Genomic DNA, 26390 nt, shown 5'->3' with positions numbered 1-26390 from the left:
CCTGGCTTTTGCTGGTAGCTGCATCTCCCTGCAGCACTCTTGTCCAGGACATCTGCTATATTGTGTCCTGCAGTATCTCATGAGTCATCTCCATCCTCCCGCATAATTGCAGGCACAAAAATGCTGGGTTGTGAATTGGCTGGTTTGGGCCCATGAGCATCACTGATATGCGTCACCCCCCTCCCACAGGAAGTCCCTGTAACATTTAACAGAAAAACATAACCCTGACGGTGCCTGGCAATTGCTCGGGCAGGTGGCGTCTGCTGGGGCTGCTGCTCCTTTCACTAACCTTGACCATTTTACTGTTCCCTTGTGTTCCACCCATCTGTTAGCTGCCTCCACCTTTCGGTTGCCTCCGGTCAAGTACGGTGATTGTCACTGTTTTGAAGCAGATGTCTTCTTTCCAAAATATGTTCAGGTCTGAGCATGGTAAGGGGTGGAGGGAAAGAATCCAGTGTCAGGCAGGCCTAAATCAAGCATCAGTGATCCCCTTCCTGCCCAGTCCAGCAGCAGGTTTATTTCCAACTCCAGCAAAGATTTTAGTGTGGTGCAGAGGGCAAACACGTCCGAAGGTGGTGTGCCTTTGCTCCCCACAGGTTTCTCTGCTGAGGGTTAGGAAGAGGAAGGGCCAAGGCTGCATTTCTGGACTTTATTTTCTACTTCACCTTTCTCATCATTCCATGCTTCATCCCTGCCCTCAGAACAGACAGGCAATTCCCATTGCACATCTTCCCACAGCAGTGCCCCACGTGCTTGTCCCTCCCTGCTGATAAAGGAAGAGCTGCCACTGCAGGTCCTCACGTGAGGAGTCTTCACAGTTTTGTCATAATAGTTCATCAAGGAGCCCAGAGCCATATGCTCAGGGTGGCCAGTCAAACTGCTGTGGCTTTTTTATCATTTTGTTGGTATACCAGGCAGGGATAAAGGGCCACAACTGCTGCCTTATCTTAACTATCCGGCATATGGGTGATCCCACAGCACCACCACATCCCAGCCAGGTACAGCAGCTAAAACTGCCATTTTAACTTCTGCTGTACACAGGCTATTTGGGTTTTGAGAGAAGGTTGATGTTTTGGGTTTTTTTCCCCATCAGTCTTGCATATATTTATTTTCTTTTTGAAAAAGTGGAAGGAGAGACAAAGACAGAAGCTAATACTGGAAAGTGTTATTTGCCTCAGCAGTCCCCTTCAGCCGTGTGAGGGTTTCTGTTCTGAAGGGACTCACACTGCTTGTCCCGGCTGCTGCCCCAGGCATCCTCTGGGCAAAGTCGGAACATAATGCAATCCCCAGCCTGGCAGCCCAAGCTGTTAATTTGCAGACAGAGAGCCAAGGCACACAGATTTCTGTGCGACCCTCCCTCCCAAGTGCCCTTTCTGAAACAGGGGCCAAGCAACGTCTTTTCCAAGTCACACAGAGAGCCAGCAGCAGAGGTGGTGGCTCTACCCTGACCTCCTGCATCCCGCTGTGGCTCTGAGGAGGGTGCTTGTCCCTTTGCATACTAATGGGGTCCCCAAGTCACCAAAGACCCTTCTGGTCTGTAATGCACTTGTCCTCTTGCAGGTGGAAGCTGTTTGCAGTCAGGGCACCAAGGCTGGCTCTATGCAAGCCCTGCATTCAAGGTCATGCAGGGAGCCTGGGGGAGAGGAGGGAACCGGACCCCAGCCACCCTAGTGCCAGGTTAGCACCACTGCCACTGCATGGGTGAAATATTTCCCACCATCTGTGCTGCCTTCCTAGAAACAGGGAAGTCACTCCTAGCCCCTGTCTGTCTGCCAGGTGCTGATTTATTTTTTTTCCCCCCTGCTCTCATTTCTCATGGAGTCAATACAGAGAAGTGCAGCTCTGAGTCCCTCCTGGACTGTGCACCGGTATCCCGGGAGACCTCAGTGTGTTTCTGGAAAGAGGCTGTATTTGCTCATTTTTGCCTCTGAGAGAGGGCCAGGGGCTTTCTGCTGCAGGTAAAGCTCCAGAGCTGCTTCTGCTCATCACTCCTCTGGGACAACATCCCTAATGTGGAGCTTCCACCAAAGGGCCCTTGTCCTCTGCTGGATCATCCTGAAGCATCAGTCCCAGTGCCCAGGTAGGGGTGGGCTGATGCCTGCCAGGGCACTGGTGTTCTCCAGACCCGGCAGAGCCTCACCTTCATGGCCAGCAAGGCTGGGCCAGCAGGAGCGGCATCTCCACAGCCACTGCTGACCTATGGCACCTTGGCTGCACATCTCCCAGTGGGGGTTAGGCCAGGCCTGCCCAAACTGCCTCATGTGCCTGGATGCACTTAAACTTCAAACCTGAAATTTCCACCCTGGAGTTCAGTACAGGTACTCAAAATGCCTCCTTTTAGGAAAAAAAAAAAAAAAAGAAAAAAAAAAGAAAGAAGCAGAGAGAAAGAATATCCCTCTTGTTTACTTCATTCTTCAGCAGGTAACCTTGTGATTCTGTGCTATTTTGGTGCCGACATTCCTGGGAGCTTACCGTAATGAGAAGCAAACACCACAAACTAAAATAACAGTGTGAACCTAAGTGCAAGCCCTGGATTCCCACCTAGAGATTGACTCATCTCCGAGGGCTGCTGGGTCTGTGATTCAACATGACTGGTGGGGTGCTAGTGGGGGCACTTGCAAGGAAGGGAAGGATGGGTAGGGCCCAAATGGTCCAAAAGACTGTGATTCCCATGCACCGGTCCTTCTCCACCTGATGCTTGGTCTGTTGAAAACAAGGCTGTGCGCTGCCTCCTGAAGCATGATCTCGCCCCAAAGTTTTTAAATCTTTCATACTTTCATGTCCTGTGCATGATGCTGCCTTTGGTCACACGTTGCAGCCATCGCTTCAGTTACACAGCTGGTGCTGTGCAGGGCATGAGCGTGATGAGTGTTGTGCAGATACTGAGCAAACAGAGGAATGACAGGGAAGCAAGCATGTGATACAGAGATATAACCTGCCAGCAGGCCCAGGAGACATTGTATTCCACCTGATGAGAGCAGCAGTTGTCACCCAGCACCCCCCCACACCTGTTCCAGGCCCCCGATAGCCTGCGCTGACAGACTTTGCTGTCCATGCAGGTCTATGGGGCGAAGTGCTTCAGTAGGATCAGCTGGCTGGATTGCTAAACCCGCTCGAAAACTGGATGGAAACCTGTGTGCAGTCTCTGAATTGCACTGGTTTCTGGCTGTTGCTTTAGAAGAAGGCAGCCACTGCACAAGGTTTTCTGCTAGAAAAATAACCCCTTTCAGTTTTCAAAGCCCAGCCGCAGTTTTATGGAAAGGAAGATGCATTTCTCCCCTTGTGAAACTTCATGACGTTGGACAGGGTACAAAACAGAGGCGGACTTTCTCTTTAATGGCCATCCTGGAGAAGGCTGTGCAGCATCCACCCTATCGTCCAGCAGCCTCCTGCAGATCCCGTTATATAACGCAACCCGAGCCGCTGCAGGACCCCATCTGAATTCACCTGATTAAATTATTAGCCTCATGTCCTGGCAAACATCTCACGAGGCTGCCTTGCGAGCTTGATAAATCTAACGCTGGGTTTCGGGTGTCAGAGCAACAGAGAAGCGTAGCCCAGCTTAGAGCGTTTGCTTCTAAACCGGAAGAGCTCTAAGCCGGCGGGAGAGTGAAAGCCACACGATGCTGCTGCCTGTCCAACAATGCTGCTGCAGCCAGCCCGATGTAATGTCACCTGTTCCTGGAGCTGCTGGGACCCCGCTCCCTGCACACTGTCTTCTTGCACATTAAGGATGTAGCTAGAAAGGCTGAGATGCAAGGTGGAAGCTGTCACAGAGGTGCGCAGAGAGCTCCTGCTGCACTATTCCCTTCTGACCACATCCATAGGTGCCCTGGAGAGGGCATGCTGCTGGATGCAGGCTGCCTGCTGTGCCCTGGCCAGGCTGCATCCTCCCTGGCATGGTGCTCCTGGCCACTGCAATATCCCTTATCTCTGCTGGGGATAGAGGCACGGGGCTGCGTGGCAGGAGGTCTCCACACTTGGCTCATGCCTTCTACTGGGGCTGTGTTCCCCAGAGTACAGTGGCCATTAGAAAATATCTGAAATTAGAAACGCTTTTACATGTGTGGAGCGCCTGGCAAGCTCTGTCCTGTGTCTGCTTAACCTTTGGGAAAGGCAGGCTTAGCACGCTACCCCTTGCACCCTCTGGCTCTCCTTGGGCACAAGCATCAAATTAACATGGGGAGCTTCTTGCTGCAAGACACAGAGCCACTTTTCTGCTGACCTTGGTCTTCACCTCTCTGCAGACACTATCTCTGTTGCTGCCTTGGCTATTTCATGGATGCTTTGGTGAAGCTCCTGGGGGATCTGCAGGAGCAGAGCACTCATGCTGGCTTCCCCACTGAGGAAGGGAGCAGGCAACGGCACACAGGAATTGATGGGAGTGTCCCAAGGAAAAATGTTTCTTAACTTAGGTGCTCACCCTGTGAAGCCTGCTCCTGAGGACAGCCCTGGGAAGTGGCCAAGAGGAACTGAGCAGTCTTCATGCAATTTCCCAGCTGCCCCTGCTACTCTGCTGGATCACCAGCACTGCTGGTGGGAGTGTTAGGTCTATAAGAGGCCATAATCCAGCAAAGCAGAATTGCTAGAAAGTGGGGCAGGGGGGCAAATCAGGGCTGGGCAGACTTTGCAAAGATAACTTTGACCTCTGTGTGTGACTGAGGATGGATTCACATCTACAAAGTTCAGCTAATGCAAAATAACCTGTAGAAAGAAGTGGCGTAGCCTAATACAATTGGTGCTGATCTCCTATGAGCGTGAGAAAGCTGCAGTGTGGCTGGATATATCCTGCTACATTTTCTGACTAAGAGAAACCTGGAGGGTATCAGTCTGTGGTGAGCTTTGTATTCATTTCACTTGCTGTAAGTGTGCTCAATGGGGACAGATCTGCTTTTTTGTAAAAGGTTTTCGGGCTCCCGAGCAGCCCAACAGCTGAGCATACAAGGCAACCAACGTTACAAGCACTGCTTATGCTACACCCTGGTACACTGCCAGGATCCCACACAGATCAACCTGACCCAGCTGGAGAAATCATTGAGAAATAAGGGAGAGGGAGAGAGGGAGAGCAAGCGAGAAGAAATCCCCAAATCCCCAGAAAGACAATGTTAAACCCTCCCACCTGATCTGCAAAGCAAAAGCCAGCCCAGACCAAATATAAACCAAGGCTGCACAGCCAAAACAACCAGACCGCAGAAGGTCAGACAATCTGAAACGTGCATATCACAGCAGGGCAGACGTGCCTGCAGCCAGCTCGCAGAAGGGAGGAGGAATGATGCCTCCCTGCACAGACTCATTTGGGATCCACAAGGTCTGGTCCACTTGGAAATCACAGGGATGACTAGCCTGGAGGAAGCCCGTAGTCTATGCAGCTGTTGGCTGGCATCCCTGTGCCTGGTAGCAGCCAGCCCAGAAGCATCACTAGCTTCCTGCCCACACTTGGATGTCACTGCAGTTTGTAGGATTAGTGACAGGAGTAATCGAAGGATGTCTTTGTGGACCCCAGCAGACTTACACCTGAGGCAGGAGGACTAAAGCACTAAAGAACTTTCAAGTTTATGTTGAGTTCTTACTCACATAACACGTCTGATCCCTTTTAATCTTACTAGGCTAACAGTAAATCCTGCTATAGCAAATGCCCCAGCACTGCCAAAGGTGTTTTCTCTTATTAAAGTGTTGTTGTTTACCAGGGTTTTCCCATAAGTCCTAGGACAAAAGTGTCCCTTTCCCACACTAGCAGGAAGAAAAGTAATTGTAGTTCTAATGGAGAAGTTGAACAATTCTTCTTAGAGTGGCTAGACTTGCCACATGTTCCTGCTCTGCAAAGATGGGATTGCTTGTCATGGTGCTGGTGAAAGGGTTGAAGGTGTTAACATATTCTGAAGTGTCTGCGTGGGTAGTAAGCTGGAGAATTTAGCAGTCACAACTGGCCCCAGCTTCAGCTCAGACCTCAGAGGGACTATCCTTCTAAAGATGTGGCCTCCTGTCAATGCTACTCCATAAACAGAGACCATCCTCACCCCAATGCTCCTACCATGGAAACTGCCATGCGGCACAGTTATTTCAGGCCAGCTGATGACACTGTCTTTCAGATGCCCTTTAGGCTGTAAGGAGTCTCTCTTTCTCCAACCCCACTTCTGGCAATCTCTCTCCTACACAAAGCATCTTCATCTGTGTATGTTAATGGTACCCTTGAAACCATGACACCATCACCTCCAGGTGCTCCATCAGTTCTGTGCTCTCTACCTTTGTTGTGGATGGGAGTTCACAAGCATTGCAGCAGCCAGAAATTGCACTTTCTTCAGGCACAGTTTTATCTTTCTTATGTTTTTGGATTCCAGCACCATCCTGAAAGACTTCAGCTGCTTGTCTGAAAGGGAGGATTAAGGCTGGAGCTCATAATTTGAATGCCAATCTTTGCCAACCCAGCTGAATTTCTCAGCTGTCCTTCATGAGATAATGCACAGCCCTTTAATTTCATGCAGAGATGTTTAGCCTATGGTGTTTACAGTTGTATGTTATCCTTACCGTGACAACACTGAAGGAAGTGTCCCTCATATGATGATAACCCCTGCATATCTTCTCAGAAACACTGAGGGTTTCCACCTTGTGTTCCTGGACAAATTCCCGCCCAGAGCTTGTGTACTTACACTGTACCACAGTAAAAGCATGTGCGACCATGGTAGCTGGATTAAAAAAAAATCATCCCTCAGATCCAAGACACACAGCCTGTGTTCTGTCTTGGCAGGGTCCTGATGGCTGCCCAGGAGAAAGCAGGCAGGCTCATTAAGGACTTTTGCAGCTCTCAGAGGGGATATTACACAGCTGTCCTGCAGAACACTGACATAGAAGTTTCACTCCTCCTGCTTCCCCAGATCTCTCTCCCTCCCGCATTCACACGAGCCTTGATACAAGATGGATCTTTGTCTTCTTACACCATGATCATAAATTTCAGTTATGGACAGTTGTGAGGGACTTTATGGTGGGCCTTTTGTGAGCTTATATCCACCAGCTGCTTGAATCCATCACTGTATAGACTGTACAGCTCTTAAAGCAACTGAGAAAATCCCTGCTAACTTTGCTGATTTGCCTTGGAGGCTGTGTTCATGTGGGATGGCGGACTGAGGTACCAAGGGGTTTGGATGTGTTCAGGGATGTCAGCTGGCTGAGCTCCTGTAGGACACTGACAAATCCGATGCCTGATGTTAGGGTGATCAGCTTGCCACGACATACTGTCGGCTTCTGCAATACTTCCCATTTGTAGGTGCTGAAACCAGGTGCTTGCTCAAGGATCACTTTGTTTATTTAAAGGTCTGGGGGGTGTGGGGGTGTGGAAGGGAGAGGGCTGCTCTAGCTCGAATGGCAGCTGATGAACACTGAAACCTCAGGCAAATACTACTTGGTTTGGGAGTGGGTGGGCTGTAACTCGTTATTTCAAAGAAAAAAACAACTCAGAGAGGAAATGAAACATGACCTCAAACATACCCCAGGTGATAATCCAAGGGGAAGTGAATAGAAGTATAAGAGTTGGTAAAAAGTGAGCTTACCCCCATTTGTACAATCCATAGCGGGTAGGGCCTTGCACTTGTTTTGGGACTGCAGTTACTATAGTAACAATAATGTGAAGGAAGGAGAATTAGGTGTGCCACGACATAAAGAAAAGGTGTGAGTAGTGACACTTCACCAGCAGCAGTACCTTAGCCAACGGGAACTCTTCCAAAGGGATAGCTTAACTCCATGCCTTTACTTTATGCTCTGCAAATATTTGCCTTTGAAAATGACAATATTTGTGGGTACTTGCAATTTTCTTTGACAGCTGCTACCAGTAGCTTTCCATAGCAAAACAAACTGGGGAAATGTAATTTCCTGAAGAAATTTCCATGAAAATGTAGCAGGTAAAAGCTGGCTAATGTTACCTTTTGCACCATAAAAATGGCTTGCTTCAGTGAAATCCATTTCCACCTGGGCAGACCAACTTCCTTTTTCATGCTAAAATTATGGCAAGGATGAAGAAAAACAAACAAGAAAACAGAGAAAGATTCTTCTTTATGAAAATATCACCCCAAAATACAATTGTTTTCATTCATACCCCAGAAAGCAGCTATGAGAATGGGTCTGCCCTCCCTGAACAGCCACACAGACCTTGGGATGGGGAGGCAAACCTGTCCGGAAAAGAAAGCTGTGATACACACTCTTTCTTTATTCAGAAGGATAAAGGGGAAACTGGGACACTGCTAGCTTTTGCTAGTTGAAAAGTGCCAAGAACTTTCCAGGAGCCTTACAACTGGCAACTACAACCAAATCATTCAAAATGACATTTGGAGATCATTAGAGTAATAGGAAGAAGAAAGACCATGGTGAATGATGATCTAGCTAATGGGCTTCCTGTACTGAATAAATAGAAGAACATATAGGCACAGAACAAAACCTTGTGTGTCTCTCACATTTTACAGCTGAAAAAGATGATTCGGTGCTAATCCAAGTAATTACAATAAGAGAAGGGAGAAATCTGTAGCCTTTTGTGAGGTATTAAGCTGGCAGGTTTGAAGGGGAGAGGTGGGCAGACAGGGCTGGGTTGCAAACATACGTGTCCCCAGCCTCACAAGAACATTGCCTTAGGCTTTCTGGCTCCGCACTGTAGTCTCTTCTTTCCAGAGGATGTGTTTTCTGGAGGAAACAGTGGGAGATTCACTCCTGAACTGGGGCTGTTTTGCCCTTCCTAGTCCCCTAAATTCCCTTTGTCCTGCTGCCTGTCATTCTCCTCACCTGAAAGCACACTCAGCAAGGTCACAGAAGCACACATCTGCAGCGCGGCTGAGTTCAGCAGGCACCTCTGGAGATCAGCTAGTCCAGCCCACCTGCTCACAGCAGGGTCAGCTAGAGCAGGTTGTTCAGGGCCACATCCAGTTTTTTCTTAAACATGTCCCGTGATGGATGGAAACTCCCTAACCTCTTTGGGCAACCTGTTTCCAGCTCTCCCTGATTGACAAATGCAAACCTTTCCAGCCACAGGCTTGCAAGCCCACTCACCGATAATCACTGAACTAAGGCTGCTCTGATGCCAAACATCTTGCTGATGCTACAGCGAGAGAAGACCAATAACCCACATGCAAATATATGCTAAGAGCCCTGTCTACGTACAGCAGCGAGACGTGCAGATCACCACGCAGTGTGGGAGCTGTGCCCATGCACGCCCCGACAGGGAAAAAGCCCAGCACTTCTAAAGGGTTAGTACCCTCAAGGTCATCACAGCAGGGGCTGACGTAAGGCCATAACCTTGGCAGGGTGGGAGAGAGGGAGAGCAGCGTTTCCACTTTGTGGGATAAATAATACCCAAGGCTTCCCTGATAAGAGGGGCTGTATCAATAGAGAACTTTATTCAGAAGGTTAATGAATTGATTTGATCATTCCTGAGATCATCTATTAGTCCAGTGCTTGCTCATGAAAGAGAGCTGCCCTGGAGCATACGCTGCACATCAGTGAATCAAATGTGCAAAGAAAGACACACGCCTGGAGAGAAAAGAAGCCTGAAGCAAAGCCTGACACTGAACAGCTGGACAGAAGCATATAATAATGGAAAGCACGTTGTGAATGCCGCGTTATCCAAATAAAACAGCACAGAGGAGATTTAGAGAGATGAGAGGGACATGTGGCGAGGATGTAAGAGCTACCATCTTATTCTTTCCTGAAACAGGCCATAAATATTCTGTGGGACCCTTTGTGACAGCAAAGTGCTCTGAGCCTGATTTTTATCTGAAATGATGTGTCTCAGACACAATACGAGAGCGGGAGCTCAGTACCAGCCTGAAGGAAAAATGCCTGCAGTTGGAGCCCTCCGTGCTCCTCCAGCCACCGTGGGGTTTTCCCCAGAAATCACCCCTCAGCCCTGTGCTGGTGAGCGCCAAGGGGATGCACCTCCCAGTGCTGTGCCAATGGCCACCCCACTGGTGCTCCCCACCTCGGCTCAGCTCCTGGGTGCCTGCCTTGCAAACCCCCCATCACACTTGGCACTAATAGGTACCTTTGTTAGGAGGCTTATCAAAGAACGGGGAGCCAGACGGGGTCATAATGGCTGAATTATCTCCTTGTTCCTGGAAGTGACCCTGCTGAGCCGAGGCTGAGGCAACTTGACAGGTCGCTGTAGTGGAAGCAAATGCTGCCCCTCCTCGTGTTGTAGCACTCCTGGAGATAAAGAGGACTTCAGGCTCTGGGGCTGCCTGTTCAGCACAATGCGCTGCCAGCACTGCATGTACTGTAACGAAAGCAATAACTGTGCAACCCTTCTGTGTTAAAAACCACTTTTGCCAGGATTCGCTAGCAGGGTTAGGAGTTGCCTTTGTGGCTGAAGGGTGCGTTAAAAAACTGAAGTAACTTGTTGGGATTAAATCACACCCACAGCAATCAAAGGGAAACAGTGGCTACGCAGATGCAATACGTACAGGCATGTGTTACTCCCATACAGCAACAGGCTTTGGATGTATCTTGAATCATGGTCTAAGTCCACTCTGGCCAGGGAATATGGTCCCCTTCTCCACTGGGAGTGCAATATGGGAAGCAGAATGGACCTGCTGCTGTGATGAATTATAAGGAAGAAAATTGCCTGTGGTTTGGCAAGACTGGGTGTATCATAGTCATTTACTGTTATTATTGATGTGTACATGAGGTTAAGACAATGTTTTGCCTGAACTACACTGAAATCGGAGAAGTTAGCTAGTGTGTGTTCACATCTACCTTTTCTTTGGCCTAGGGATAGTTTCTGCTGACAACACGGACACAGGCAAATTCACTTTCAGAGCTGTATACCTCAGACCTTCAGGAAAGCTTCTTAAGGCAGCATGGTAGGTGGTTCAGTGTGGCCAGTGCTCATTTTTCAGCTGCTGTGGCAGCTCATCCTTGGCTTTGGAAGCACTGATGATGGACGTTAGAACTGGATTGACTACAGCCACATCTCTGTTCAGGAGCCCTGCATTTAAACCTGAATGGCTGTTACATTTGCTTATGTTTAGATCCCTTATATGTCGTTATAGTAGGTGTTTGCATCTGCATTGGAAGGTTCAGCTCTCCTTTCAGCTGCTGAGATCCATGCTGCTGTTGGACACCAGATCAGGCCATGAGTGTGGGTCCATTCAGTCCTCCTGCCCTGACTCTCAGCCTGAAAACCACATTGCCTGGTGTGAAAGCCTCATTGTCCAGGTCATTTACAAAACAGAGTGGGCATGGAGAATCCATCCGACGGTATTCTCCTCAACAGGGGCAGATCTGACAAAACCCCTTGGCAGTGTCAGCTGGGGCTAGATAAAGCACCTGGTAAGCTCATCAGCCATAGGGTTGTAAGGTCAAGGAGTAGATAATCCCTCTGAGCCATGTCAAAGGAACAAGATTATTTCCAAGCTCTCCCATTCAGCGATGGGGTCAGAGCTCCACCAACACTGTCAAAGAAGAGTACTCCCACTCATCCTCACTCTCCAGTGGCTTCTGCCCATCAGCGTTTGGCTGACCCATGGGAAGCCCACCAAAACGAGCTGTGTCCCACTCTCTAAGTTTTTATTGTCTTCACTGGAGATTTCACATGACAGTGTGCCACATAAAAGGAGGAATATCATTGACTCCCTTTGGAGTCATGCAGAACAGTGTGTCCCACTGCATCTTCCTGCCTTTAAGGCCAGTCTTCCTCTGAGGGTGGGTCTGAGATTTGCCAGCTCATGAAAAATAATCGAGACATTTCTATGCTGCCCCTGTCATGCAGCCTTGAGTTCAGGGACATGCTGAATTCTGTGCTCAGTTTGCTCTGTTTTGGTATCCCACATCGGGGGCGTTGATTAGAACAGTGAAGGTAATTGTAACTGCCCTCTGGTTTAGAGCATTATTTATCCCTTCAGCCGGTGTAATGCATTGCTTTCACAGTCGTCCTCATCTGCAAAGTGCGGCCCTGCTCTAAAAAGTAAAAATGGCTTCTGATTGCAAAGATTGCATCTGCTAACCAAAAGGTATAATAAAAACCTCAGGATGGCATAGTCCAGCAGCTTCACAGAGGGGGGCAGCATCCCTTATATGCCTGATCAAAAGAACTGGGGAGTAAACTTAATGAACTGCACTCAGAAGTGGCTCTTTAGGGATCTTATGTCACTGTGGTGGAAGGAGAAAGTGGGGATGGCATTGGGATCTCCTACTGCAGTTCAGCACAGCAAGAGGAAAGAGGTGCTGCCTTTCCTGTAAATCCTCATTTCTCAATCTAGTCCCACATCATCTCCATCTTCCCAGCTGTAGTGACTATGAAATCAGTCAGGCCCCTTGGATTCTGCAACAAAATCCTGCTCCAAAAGGCCACACATTGTCTGCTCCAACATACCTGAAATTCTGCTTCATGCCTACTGTGCAGACATAGGCAACAGCTTTTCCTGCTAAGCTGAGCTGTGCTGTTTTGGGGGCCTCTTGCCCTGTTTCTTATTGGGAATCAGGTAGATATGGGAGAGGATGCATTTGTTTCATCTCTGGAGCTGCATGAAGAAATGATTTTTAACTTGGCAGCCTCACTGGAAAATCATTTAGATTCAGAGAAAAACAAATGTAAATTTTTGGGGGTTTAACTCACAGGCGGAGGAAGGGGATCAGTCTTATTGTTTTCAATTGACACAAAATGTTCCATGTGATCCAAAATGAAATGCTTAGCTATGGACACATGTGAACAAAGGCAAAGAGGGGGTGGGTTATGCAACTGCATAAGGAAGGAGCAGTTGTTGCCATCACAGTCCTTTATCTGTTATAGAGAGGGCAATAAGAGATACCCATCTCCGAAGGCCCTGGAGCCTGGTACAAGGCTGGATTAGGCTGAAGTCCCGCCTGGAGTCAAGCAGCTGCCCTGAGCATGGGTCTCTGACACCCACTCACCCAGGAGTCCCAGTCTCTAAGGGGTTCTGGGCCAGGCTGCTCTCCACCGCTCCGTCTTTCCTGCTAGAAGATATTATTGTTTAAATACTGATTGGGCCAGAAGACACCCTTCTCCCTCCTGTCAAATTACGGTACTGTCCTAGGAGATGGGATGCACAGGTCCCCTTCCTCTTGGGAAGGATTATGAGCTTTGTGTCAGAAGAACCCAACAGGAGAGGGGAGACTGAGAGCCACTCTCACACCCCAGGGCAGGTGGGGGATGTCCTCTGTGTCCTGCTGCCCACAGCCGTGCTCCAGGCAGCCAAAAGGCAGGGCTGCATCTTCCCTTGCTGGCCGGGAGTTTGAGCTGGGTATCCTACACTCTTCAGACTAGACGTAGCGGTACAATTTGAAGAGCGCTACCTCCTCTTGCAGATTTGTGAAGCTAATTGCCATTATTTTTTTTTTCCTCCCCAGCTAGCGTCATTCAGGAAATACAGTACTAATAATGTGTGAATAGTTTCAGGACAACTAAAACCACATTTCCAGAGAATGTATTATTCTCTGGAAAAATAATAATTGTTCAGGTCTATTCATGAGCACACACTTGCAGAATTAGTTCCATATATCTGGGAAGGAATCATTTCAATCTCCTTTTTGAAACAGGGTAATTGTTGGTTATAAAAAACTGACCAGGAAAATAGAGTGAGACACAATTGGAAGTGCTTAGAACTTAATGAAGAAAATGTTGTTCGCATTGGTGCCAGCATCATTGATATTAAATAAAATGCAACTTCATTCAGCAAGCTTCTCCCTCATTCTATTGTATTTGCTAGTGGTTTTTCTTATGTGAAGAGGATGTGCTGCCTATTATAGAGCTGTCTTTGCCTGTGTTATATGGGTGAGGAAATCCACTCAGCCTGTGCTGCGGGATCCATGATGTGCTGCTCCACAGGGCTGAGTGTGGGACATACGCTTAGTAAAGGATGGGCTCTGTCCTCAAAGAGGTGAAGTCATAACCAGCTGCAGCAGGTGGTGGAAAGACAAACAGGTAGTTCATGATGGGATACAAGGCAACAGCTAAGTCAGTGCAGGGCTCTCAGACCTCCCATATGAAAGGCTTGGATGTGTCTGGACAGCAGATCACCTTGCTCCTAAGAGAACTGGGATGTGGCAATACAATATGCCTATCCAGAGAGCTGCAAAAATGCACGAGCTGTGAAGGAAGAACTTTGATATAAGGAGAAAATATTGTCAGGGCAATTAAACCCATATGAGAACATGAGGAGAGCAAGCAGGAGCACACAGTAACGCAGCTGACTCCAGCTGGCACTGCTACTTGCCTTTCCAATAAAACAAGGCCAAGAGACTCTCTTTATTATAAGAAAATAGACCTGAATAAGGATAAAAGGAAATACTTTTTCTGGCAATGTAGAAGATAGAGGCCTCTATGTTGCAGAATGTTATCGAGGCAAACAGTTTAGACTGAACTGTGATAGACATGGGATTAAATTTACCCATGCTGTAACTCAGGGAATGGAGCATGCCTTAATAAAGCATGAATAACAACATCTGCAGTTACAATACATAACACTAGCAATACACATGGCTTCAAAGCCCAGGCTAGCCAGGATGGAATCACAAGCACTATCAATGCCCAGCTTCAGGGCACAAGCTCATCAGCCACGAAAGGGGCAGGGTAAGTTATCCCTACTGCTGTAGTATTTAGGTGAATTAGGAAGGGGTTTGCACCTTCCCTTCAAGCATCCACTATCATTAGCTTTGGTATTGGACCACATGGACAATTACTTTTCCCTAATGCAGCAGACATTTTCTGCCCCTTATTCTTCAATAAACTGATCCCAGGAACCTCCTACACAGCTCCTCTCAAGTGGACTTCTCATAACATTTTGTCAGAAGGGTTGTGTGTTTGGCTATTTTCTTCCTATTGGTGTCTGGTGGGTGGGGTGGGCTTTGTTAGCTCCTTGCTGTTACAGGAGAGGATTTCTTAGAGCATGGACTAAGGAAGTATTGTTTCTTCTGCTGAACAAGTTGCTAACAGCCAAACAAAACATTGCAAAACTAAACAGGACAAAGCGTGTGCTGCACTTCAAGAGGCTGGTCTTGTTTTAACAAGAACCTGAAGCAGATGTTAGCAGAGGACAAATCAGAGAGAACAAAAAGCACCTTCTCTCTGGTCCAGTCAGAAATCTAGTCAGCCTGATGGACAGGTCATCTCTATGTGCAAGACCTTCCTTTCATTGTAGGTTCTTGAGGAGGAGACATTGTTCTCTGAACCCCTTGGCAGGTGAATTCCTCTGCTTAATCCGTGAGTGTTGATCATAAAAATCAGAGATATCCCTCATTAAGTGGAAGGTAGCACTCTGTCCTCAGATCTGGTTCTCTGCTCTGGGTTTGTCCCCCTTACCTGGCATTTCATTCTCACTCACCAGGTCTCTTGGTAGCTTGTCTAGCCCCCCTCTCTCTCATGCTTCTATGCACATGAGGGGTATTGTATCTGCATCACCCAAACTCTGCGTTATTTCACCAGGAAGCAGAAAACAACTCTGCTCTTTCTGTTGCCATAGAAGGTCTCAAGAAGTATTAGATGCTTGTGGTCTGTCATGGACCAGCCACACTGGAGGTGGTTCTGCAGAATCAGGTAGGTACTCAACTGACTATTTAAAGGGACATTTGTGAACTCTGCTCCCTGTTACCCCTGCCACCACTGGGGAGGTGAGCAGGCTTCCTCCAGCCTGGCTCGAGCTGGAGGTCTCCACCTACCTGTGCCCATCCTGCCCTCAGCTCTTCCTGCTGACTGATGGACCAGGTCTGCCAGTGGTGGGGGCCTCAGGAGCCCATTTCATGCCACTCCACATTCTGCTGAGCTATTCCAGGCAAAGCTTGTGCTTCGACACCCATGGTGCAGGGTCAAGGTGCTAGTAGAAGACAGCAGCCACAGCTTCCAGCATCGGGTGTCATTGACACAGCAGCAGATGAGGCTCACAAACCAGGAGGCGGCCAGAGTCCAGCCCCTCTATTGGCTTCATTTGCATTGAGGCTGCAAGAGGGAAAGGCAAATGGTGGAAAAGGACCAAAGGAAAAGGCAACACATCATGTCCTCAGTGGCAGTGACGAGCTAGTCACCAGTCAGGTAGCAAGTTCCATCCTCATAAATTTGCCATCAGTCAAACTCCAGAACAGCTTCAGCCCTGACCCTGATGTTTCTAAGGTCTGGAGAGTTCTCAAGATGGAAGCGTAACAAAAGGGAAATGTGTGTACAGCTATTATTAAGACTAAAAAGAGAAAATACAGAATATGACTTTCATCATGGATGGGATTTACTGCCTACCCCCACCCGTCATGACATAGACGTGTGATCTTCCCTGAGGACACTTCTCATTGAGAGGGAAAAAAGCAGATGGGCTGATTTTTTTTTAGTGCTAAAGCTGCATGATGCAGTATTTAATTAGATGAATATAAACTTCAGTGAAGATCAGTCTGGAAGGCAGAAGAGTCATTCTAGTAGTATAAAGAGGAGAGGAAATGGTGAGCAGGCTGGAAATAACACAGAATTAGAGAGGCTGGTTTCAATGGATTTCTAAAGAAATAAAGTAGTTTTAATTGTGTGACAAATTTCACTGACCTTTCACTGGAGACAAATTTGTCTTTTTATCTTTTATTTGATCTTGTACGCAGCCCTTTCAGCTGCGATCATTTCAGCTCTTGGAAAGGCACTGCAAACCTAGCTGAGACAACAGGCATTTGAACTCAAAATGATCTTTTTCTTTTTCTTTGACAAGAATTAATCTTCATGGAATGATTGATTTCCCAACACAATACATCACAAGATACTGTTCTGTGTCCAGAAACTGGCCTGCTGGCTTCCTTTCTCTTATTGTGCAGCAATTGTCTATTCTGCTCCCTGCTTTCTTCACACTACGCTGGCTGCTGTTATTGTTTCATTGATAGAGTTGCACCTGACTGTATTTTTACAGCTCACCCTACTTACAGCTGTTGTGCTGAGTTTAATTGCAATGCCTCAGTCAGCTCGTGATAGGAAAAGGGCCGTAAGGGCTGTCCCTGGCTGACAGTTCCAATCCCCTGCTATTACATGCGAGCGCGTCCTGTCACATCCTTCGTAAACACAGTAAGCTCCATCATCAAGAAGCTTTTAAGGTAACCTTTTTGGCGTGTTGTCTCACTGGAAGCTTGTTCTCCACCTCTCCTCCCCCCTTGGGTGTTCTGATTATTTGTATGTCTGCCATTGCACATTGCTTTGTTTTCACAAAGGTGGATAAAGAGATGGATTCTTAAAACCCCTCCTTTTATAAGTTTGACATGTAGTTAATTCTTTGTTGTCGGTGATTAATCCCCTGGCATAGCATTCAGAGCAGGGTAATATACAGAGTGATATGGAGCAATCAAAGCTGATGTTGATTTAGTCCCAATACCAAACCAATGCCAAGGTACATGACTTCAGATCTGCTCTCTAATATATCAATAAAGGCTAAAGGATGAAACACATCTTGGCATTTGAACAGAATTTAACAACTACCTCAGCATTGCAGTATCTCACTACAGAGAGCTGAATTTCACCCACAGAGAGCACATGCTGATATGTGCAACACTGCCTTGGGCTTTTAAAGACCTTTTCCAAGCTCTGCAGAGCCAAACTTTCTCCAGAGTTAGAGAAACATATGCTGCATGTGCTAATGCACCATAAATCAGTGTTCACTAACACTCCATGGCTTTTCATGTCAGGGAAAGTTTCTAGAAAGCAGATAAGACAGAAGAATTGATCTACAATCAAGGAAGGTGTGAGACACAGGCTGGGAAACAACTCCAGAAGTTCAGAATTGAACTGGCTTGGGTTTGCTTGGTTTTGAAAGTGCTCCGACCTCAGGACACGGTAACCTGAATTCTTACAACCTCCTAGGGAATGACACTGATGGAAATCCCACGCTGGCTTAGCTTTTCAAACATGCTTAGGTTACTGGACAGTTTCTAATTGACCAACAGAAAATTAATCAATAAAAAGAGTGTAACCAAATACAAATACCTGTCACCAATATTATGTGTCTGGGAGGTACAAATCATATGCTGTCATTTTCTAGCTTGGTGTTAAGTCAATATCTAAACCAGATGCACTAGTGGCTTATGATATTTTTGTAACAAGCTACTCAAATAGATTAATGCTGTTGGTCTCACAGTAAAAAAGACACATGGAAACCCATCAGGAAAACAGTCACCCTTGTAGAGGCACGTGGAACATGAGCATTCATTACAGAAGCTTTTGAAACCATGAATAACTGGAAGAAATGAGAGGCACAGCAACTGCTTCTGCACAGGTGACAGGAGGAGAAGGGATCCCATGTCCCATGCGTGGAGAGGAGCACATTTGCTTCTGCTACATGGTCAGTCACTGCAGAAGAGTTTGGAACTTTGCTGGATGTGTGCATTTTAACTGCAGAAAAAAAAAAATCAGCCAGAGGAAGGATCATAAAAAAACAAGTGAGCAAAGTTAGTCCAGAATTCTAATTAAATAACAACAGAAGACACCAAAACTGGCACATTTTTGTGGGCAGACCTAACATTTCCAGAAGAAATCCATGTCAGACTTTGGAGGATTATGTCAAACAAAAATATTTTTTTGGTTTCCAGTTGTTGAAAGCCAAATACAATTACATTTTTTTAGGAGCTAGGCACTGAAAATTGCAATGCAACCCCAGAAAAATTTGCTTTGCAATCAAATTAGCTTTTCTTCAGGGTCCCCCAAAAAAACCCTAAAAAAGTTTTAAGTAAAAGCTTCGGTATAAACTTTGCCAGTCTAAACTTTCAGAAGCAATGACCAGTTGAGGTTGCAATTCATGTGGCTGTTCTCAAGGCCTGAGACCTCTTCAGACAACTGCAGTTGGGTGGTCACTACAGGGTCATGGTGTCTGAGATCATTTGCAGTCAGTGCAGAATGCCTTGCAGAGGATCTCAGGGCTACAGCACAAAAGACATACTTACTCTTCTATATAGAGGAAGTTTATATAACTAAGTCAACAGAAAAATAGAAGCACAGAATGACTAGAAAGCCTCAAAAGCTCAAGGGTATGACGAACAAACATGTCTACCCTATCAGTCCATGACAGTTCATATGCAGACAGGAGTGACTGCATTCTTCAGGATGGAAGAACCCCAAATGCATGTAGGCCAGTGCTACCATCAGTGAGAGATAGCTGATGTCTGTACACCCTCTTTTTCTATGGTCCCCACCATGGCTCTCTGTATTGTCTAGGGACCAGAAATTTCTGTTTAGCAGAGCACTTGCATAGGAGTCTTACTGAAGATTAGCAATAAGTATGCCCTCCAATATTTTCATGAATACTAACGGATACGAGCAGCTCCCTGAAATTAAGATGTTTTAATTTCTTATTAGAAATAAGAAATGAGATGAGATGCAGTCATCAGTCAAGAGGACTGACACTGACGTGGACCTCTGGGTATTGATACCTGGGACTTGCTACCCAGGACTCTAGCAACAACAGTCAGCACCGCCTGCCTGCCAGGCAGATGGATAGGATGGAAGATCCATTTAAGCACTGGCTGAGTCTTGTAAATTCCAGCTGGGATTTCAAAGAAAGGAGAGCTCCTCTACACCCCACAGATGTTGCTTATTCTGTGCCAGGGGCTGAGGAATTGCATGTGCCTTTCCTCAAATCCTAGTATAACGTCCATGTCATTCCTGCATCTTGGGATCAATGCTAAGTCTCAGACAAGCTAGATTAACCTCTCTTCTTGTTACTGCTTGGCATCTTACTAAGTAAGGCTCTAGATTTTGCATGTGGAAATAGACTTTAAAATCTGTGCTGATCGTAACCAAAGTGAATGTCTACCAGTGTAATTTTTGAGAGAGTAAAACCATCACCAACTATTCACAGTCAAATAGGCCACCTCCTCTCTTTCACTCCCCTTTCCTTCCCCTGTAGTCTTCACCCTCACAATAAACAGGACTGTAGATTTGTGATCCATTGATGATTTTACTGTAGGTCTCTCCACCCATTCACAAGTGCTATCTGTATCACTTCCAAGGTTTTTGTTCTAAAACCTCTAGCATTTCAACCAATCCAAGGCCTTTTTTTTTTTTTTTTTTTTTTTTTTTGGTTTGAACTGTAAACTTTTTGAGTCTCTCTCTCTGTGTTTATACAGTGCTGAAGACAATGGGGCTATTCTTGATTTATCATGAGGCACCACCATAACAATTAACCACCATAATGACAACAGTATGGACAACCTGCTCCCACCTGCACTTTGATGTGAAGATTTCTAAAGTACCAGATCACTCCTGGCAATCCCTCTATAACATGAAACACCACCCTCCTCCAACATCAAAAGTTAGAACATCTTTGTCTGAAAAATTCATTTGCATGATAGCATCTGCACACTGTGTTCCGCTCAGAGGGAGAAACATGTTTATGAATGCCAGTGAGGAGCGCGCTCACAGATGTGAATATGAATATGAATAGGCTGTGACATGCAGGTAACTCTACTCTGCTGTTGTCAGATCTGGTAACCTTGGGTACTGATGATAGCAATCATACCTGTATGACACACGCAATCCTGGCTACCAAGGTCATCCATGCTAACTTGCACTGATACAACCAAGCATGGGTTTTCAATGATTGTGGGGTCATTTGCCACAGTTAGAGAGATCCTGTCAAAGGAAGATACAAGACTACAGGCCTCTGAGAGGGCTGGGGTCACCATGAGAGGCTCTAGGGATGTTTGCTGCAGAAGAACATAATAAATATGAGGTTATCACTTTGCTATATTTGACAACTTTCCTTTAGAACAAAGCTATCAAGTTACAAAGGGCACTTGCAGTAGATGGGGAAGGATCTCAGGTGCTTCTGCTTTGGGGAAGCAGGTGACATGTCAGTCAATGGTCCCTCATCGTCACTGATATATCTCATTCCACTAAGCATCAGTCCTGTCTCTCCCCAGATGACACAGTGGCTAGATTTAGATGGTGAGTACGCATCTTATCTATCATAAGTTCTATAAATAGTTGTCATATCCATGTACAGTATCTTGCTGGACTATTTACAGCATGATCTGAAGCCCCTTGAAGCCAATGGAAAGGATGCCATTTACCTTACAGGGCTTTGGATCAGGCCATTATAAACTCTTCACCTCTCAGTGTATGTCACCACACTCTTCCAGGACTATCACAATGTGCATGGTGAGCCACGATCTGTAATGGGCTTCCATGTGGACCTACGGCATGTTTTGGCTATGGGTAAATGATCTCAATGGGAGAGAGGAGGAAAAAAACACAGAATGAAAGCAGACAGGGACAAGAGTTGGAAGGAGTCCATCTTCTGCTTTGGTATATTTTCCTGCCTATGATAAGAGAAAGATTAAAGAGAAAGAAAAATGAAAGAGGACAAGATGAGAGCAGGTTAGGAGATACCTAGTGGGAGGCACCAAGCTCTGTGGCTTGAATTCTGTTGTCTGCATTGAGATGCGCTGGCTGAGTCTATTTTCTTTGCTTAGTATTTGATATTGTGTCTCCTACTCTGAAATGGGAACAGCAAGTCCTGAGAGGGCGTCTACTCTCAGTCCTGCACAGCATATGCACCAGCAGAATTAGGCTGTGTAAACTTCCTTCATCTTGCAGCAGATAACATTATGCCTTCCATAGCAGCAGGGAGAAGGGACAGGAAAAATGGCCCAGCTTGGAGGACTGGGTGATGGGTTGTTCTGTCCCTCCTCTTCCAGCCCTGGCTTACTGATATAGTCTGATAAAACCAGCCAGTGAAGTCAGCATCAATGGTACCTGGGCAGTTCCTAAGGACCCTACTAACTCAGTAAGATCCTTGTGCTTGGTGCCATATAAACAGAATTGATGGATGGTCTCAGCCCCAGGCAAATTAAAATCCAAACATAAATAAAAGGCAGCAGTTTGGGGAGAATGTGTAAAAAATGAGACCATTTTGGCCAGCACACTAGGCAGTAGCTCTCATCTTTATCCAGCATCCTGTAGGCAAAGGGGGGGCTTATATGTTTGATCTGAAGGAGGTAATAAGGAATATTTTCCCTGTTCATCTTATCATGCACCAATGAAAAAGTAGAGAGGGGCATGCAAAAATCTTCATATCTCTGTAACTCAGTGTTTTGAGGTAAATAGGGACAACTTTCCCGACCCAACTTCAGCAAGTGGTAATGAGGGAACCGATACCAGTGCTGTAGACCAAACCTCAGCATGGCACTGCAGGCAGGCAGAAGGGCCCTGTGAGGTCTTGTTGTTGGACCAGGGGGCTGGGGAGACACTCAGTGTCATGCTCGTCCCCCTTGGGGTGCAGGAAGAGGACCCCGAGGTGGGTAGGGAGACCTCCCCCTCCTTCCCACAGGCAGCGAATGCTGCCAGGTGGAGGTGCCTCTGCAGGTGTGCATGGGCTCAGCTCAAGCAGCTCCAGCCCCAAGTCTGCAGGCTCACCAGGGCTAGAAGCCACCTGGCTCCTGCAATTACCCTGGCCAGGCCTCTACACCCTACGCTCGGGGAGAGGGAGAAAGAGAGAAGGAAAAGGCAGCAAGGAAGGTGGGGATGGCTGAGGGTGGGGAGAAAGGAACAGCAACACCAAGTCAAGAGAGCCAGAAAGTTTCACTGCAAGTGGTAGCAAGGGATGACTGACAACAACCGGTATGGAAAGAAGAGAGCTGGAGCCAGCTGCCGGTTGGGAAAGGGCATGCAACAGGGTGAACAGCCTGCCTCTCCTGGCAGGGTGAAAACTGGCAGCAAGCAAAAATCCTGAAAGACAGTGCAAGAGGTCAAGAGGCCAGGAGGAAGGAGTGGAGGGAAGGGACATGGGTGGTGCCTGATGCTGTGGAGGAAAGTGTATGAACTCCTTTTCAGTACTCTCTAGTAGTGCCCAGTGGCAGGACAAGGGGCAACGGGCACAAACTGAGACAGAAGTTCCTTCTGAATATGAGGAAGAACTTCTTTACCTTGAGGGTGATGGAGCACTGGCACAAGCTGCCCAGAGAGCTGAGCCTATGCATGATCCTATTGCAGACTGTACCTTAGCAATCAGGAGAAGGCAGGTAGCTGGACACACGCCTTGCTGCTAGTATCCCCGTTTATCCCTGTCCATGGAGAGGAGACATCTTTCCCTTTACCAGAACCATGACTCATCATTCATTCTTTTTGTGCCAAAATGTGGCTTGCAGGTACCTAGCTTCTCTGAGTGGGATTTTTCAGGAAGTAGGAGACAGCCCAAACATCTCTGATAAAACCAAGCCAAGTCTGAGGCAACGTGTTCAGTAGTCATTCTGGAGAACATCAGCTTTGGTTTCCACAGGACTACGGGGTCAGAGTCTTTGCTGCCGTTCCTGAACCCATGCAACTGAAAGAGAGAGGGGGATGACTTACTACCACAGCAGACTTAGTTCACCGCCTTTAATACTGCAGAAGTTAGTGGTTCAGAAGCCAAATGAAAGAAAAAAATAATCTCCAAACGTTTTTGTTTCCTTATAAACAAGTGTCTACTTTGGCTTCTTTGTTGTTAAAACAGTTATAAATATATATATATATAATGCATGTATAATATATATATGACATATAATGCAGTCATCAGAAAGCTTTACGTCAACTGAAAGTACAGCACAGTGATGAGTGCTGTCTTAAGCCAACATCTTAGCCACCTCCCAGATCTGGCCTCACACCCTCATGTACTCACCCCGGAGGTGAGTGGCTGTCTAGGACTCCTGCTGATGTGGCTCAAATTTGAAAAAATAATGAACTCCTCCCTGGAGCAGAGCTTATACCTCAGGCGATGATTCCCCACCACCCGCCACATTCTAGCCACTGAGCCAGAAATGCTGTCTTGGCTACCCCTTATGTCTGTGGCTACTTGGCAAGGGGGAGACCCCAGTTCACTGTTACCGAATCCTCTAGGACAGCTCATTTCCTCAGCAATGGGCTATTCACAGGAAAGACTGTACCACTCCAGAAGCTGGTGGAGGATGATTTGTCCCCTCCATCATGCTGTCTGCCTTTAAGCTTCCATTGTGTTATTTTTGCATGCACAGTCCAGGGTTTCTTTAATCTTACTTACCCAACCCTCAGACAGTCTGCTTGAAACCCAAGTCCCTGAGGAAGACCTAATGATAAGCTTTAGAAGGCTCTTTTCTTTTAGACTTCAGCTCCTCCTCCCAATGTTGCTTTGCTCTGGGCCGACATTGGTTGCTCAGTGTAAAGGCAGGGAACACAGCCAGGGTAGTCACCAAATCCAGCCTCAACTACATGGCAACAGATCCTCACCAAACGCTCATGAAAGAAAGCTCTTCCATTCATACCACCAGGAGTTTAGTTCATGGATCATCATATGTAATTGCAACCTCAGGCTTTGCTGTGTCTCATTGGTGAGTCCTATTCTGGCTATAAACAATTCTGCCTTTGGTGGCCGTGCATGACTTGGCTGCTATAGTAACACGCACGTTAAAAAAAACCCCAGGTACAGCTCATCTGCTAGCAAAGGTCTATGCCTAGCGCATGTACTGCCCAAGACAGCAGATCTGTGCTTAACATAGCAATTCAGGGAAGCTGTAAAATACAAAAATAGTGCTGCACGGTGTCTAAATAAACTAGTTTTAGAAGTGACCTGACTGTATAAACCTGTCAAAGCAACTGAGACATTGGGTGGTTTATGAAAGTGGATAGAGGTGTAGAGTAGATAAAGGTGGGGTTCTTTTTGGTGATCCAGGCTTTAGACTACTGTTACTTTTACTAAACCTGCAAGGGATTTGGAACTCAGCCCTGGAAAATTTAACTAACTAACATGTTTTAACACATTAAAACATAACTACAGGTTTTTGGGTTTCTCTTTGGGGGTCCTCCTGAATTGCTACCCCTTCCCTTCCCTTCCCTTCCCTTCCCTTCCCTTCCCTTCCCTTCCCTTCCCTTCCCTTCCCTTCCCTTCCCTTCCCTTCCCTTCCCTTCCCTTCCCTTCCCTTCCCTTCCCTTCCCTTCCCTTCCCTTCCCTTCCCTTCCCTTCCCTTCCCTTCCCTTCCCTTCCCTTCCCTTCCCCGCTCTATTTTTCTTTAGTTCTGACACTTGGAAAATGTATCTGGATCCTCTAAGGGTGCCAGAATTTAGGGCATGACATTTGGGTAAATATTCACATACTGTTTTCAGACAGTAAAATATTCTGTTTCCAGGGCGAGCAACCTCTTCAATTCTGGATGCAATCCCATTTGCTAAGGTACACAACCAGAAGGGACAGGCTTACATCCTTAGCCTGCCCAAAAGGTCTTTACACGAGCTGCAGTCTGCTCCAGGAATTCTGGTTCTCCTTTGTCTCAAAACTTCCAAGGTAAAGATCCTTACTCCTTCCCCTTCAGCCTTCTTCCCTTCTTTGCACTGGCAAATGTGACTGTGCTACTACAAGTGCTGAAGTTGGCTGCTTAATGCCATGCAGCACCTTGACAGGTTTAATTTCAGGTGCTTGATGAACTCACGCATGGCAAGCTTAACTCTGCTTAACTGTCATGTTTAAAATAAGATTTGGGCTTCCTGTTGTTTCTGTTTGTTTGTGGTTGGTTGTCTTTTTTTTAAACGTTGACCCATATATCATTTCCCTAGATTGATAAGATTTCTTAGTACTCTCTTCTGTGAATGTATTAAAGGGACTATTGTTCAGTTATAATTTTCATGCTTCTTATTTTATTTTCCATAATTAAGTGCTAAACTTTCATAAGATATGTTATCTCTAAACTGTTAGTGTTGCATAGCAGTTTCATTTTATGTGATCTTAATTTGCAGATTTTTTTTTCTTAAATACCTTTTGCAGTTAATGTATTGGTTTATATTGTGGTGGACTTGGCAGTGCTAGGTCAACAGTTGGACTTGATGACCTTAAAACTCTTTTCAAACCTAAATGATGATTCTATAATGAAGTGGAAAAGAATAGCAGGGCAATTACCATTGCTCACATGACTCAGGAAACCAGTAATGAGATGGAGAATCTCTCACCACTGGGTTACCAGATCACATGTGAGTTAGTTGTGGTTTCACGACCACCCTGAGCCAATCTACATCCAGCTTTTGCCAAAATGTGTAGCATTGTTTTGCCCCTGTCCATGAGTTCCCATCCCTTCCCTTGTGCCAGAGATAGGGTTCATAGGTTGCATCTGGGAAACTGAGCACATCAGGCTGATCCAGCTAAATGCTTCACCCAGCACAAAATGGGAAAAAAGGGAAGATTTCCCTCATCTGTCTGAATTCCCTGATCTGTCTGGCTGCTCAAATGCATGATCACCAAGGTGCACGGGTGATGGGTGGGAACACATGATGTAGGGCTGAGTCACCCCTTTCAGATCTAGCACAGAATTAAGATTGCCTTAAGCCAATGATGAAAGCAGAGGAAAAACAAAAATGTTGTTTTCATCTAGGAATTAGAAGGCTATCAATTTGTCATCATTATGGTGTCTGATGTCTTTACAATAATTACTACAACACTAAAGGATGGGTCTCTTCT

General features: G+C 46.5%; 1 long non-coding RNA gene across 1 annotated transcript in view; it reads right to left on the bottom strand.

The window, feature by feature from the left end:
• LOC308071848 overlaps nt 1-24820 on the bottom strand; it is a 47135-nt gene extending 22315 nt beyond the window's left edge. The window contains exon 1 of the long non-coding RNA XR_013931334.1: nt 290-24820. This is a non-coding gene — a long non-coding RNA (uncharacterized lncRNA). The remainder of the gene's footprint in view (nt 1-289) is intronic.
• Between the last annotated feature and the right edge of the window lie 1570 nt (nt 24821-26390).

The sequence above is a fragment of the Falco punctatus genome (assembly GCF_963210335.1).
Source record: "Falco punctatus genome assembly, chromosome: 12".
NCBI lineage: Eukaryota > Metazoa > Chordata > Aves > Falconiformes > Falconidae > Falco > Falco punctatus.
This window is presented reverse-complemented; position numbering and strand designations above follow the sequence as displayed.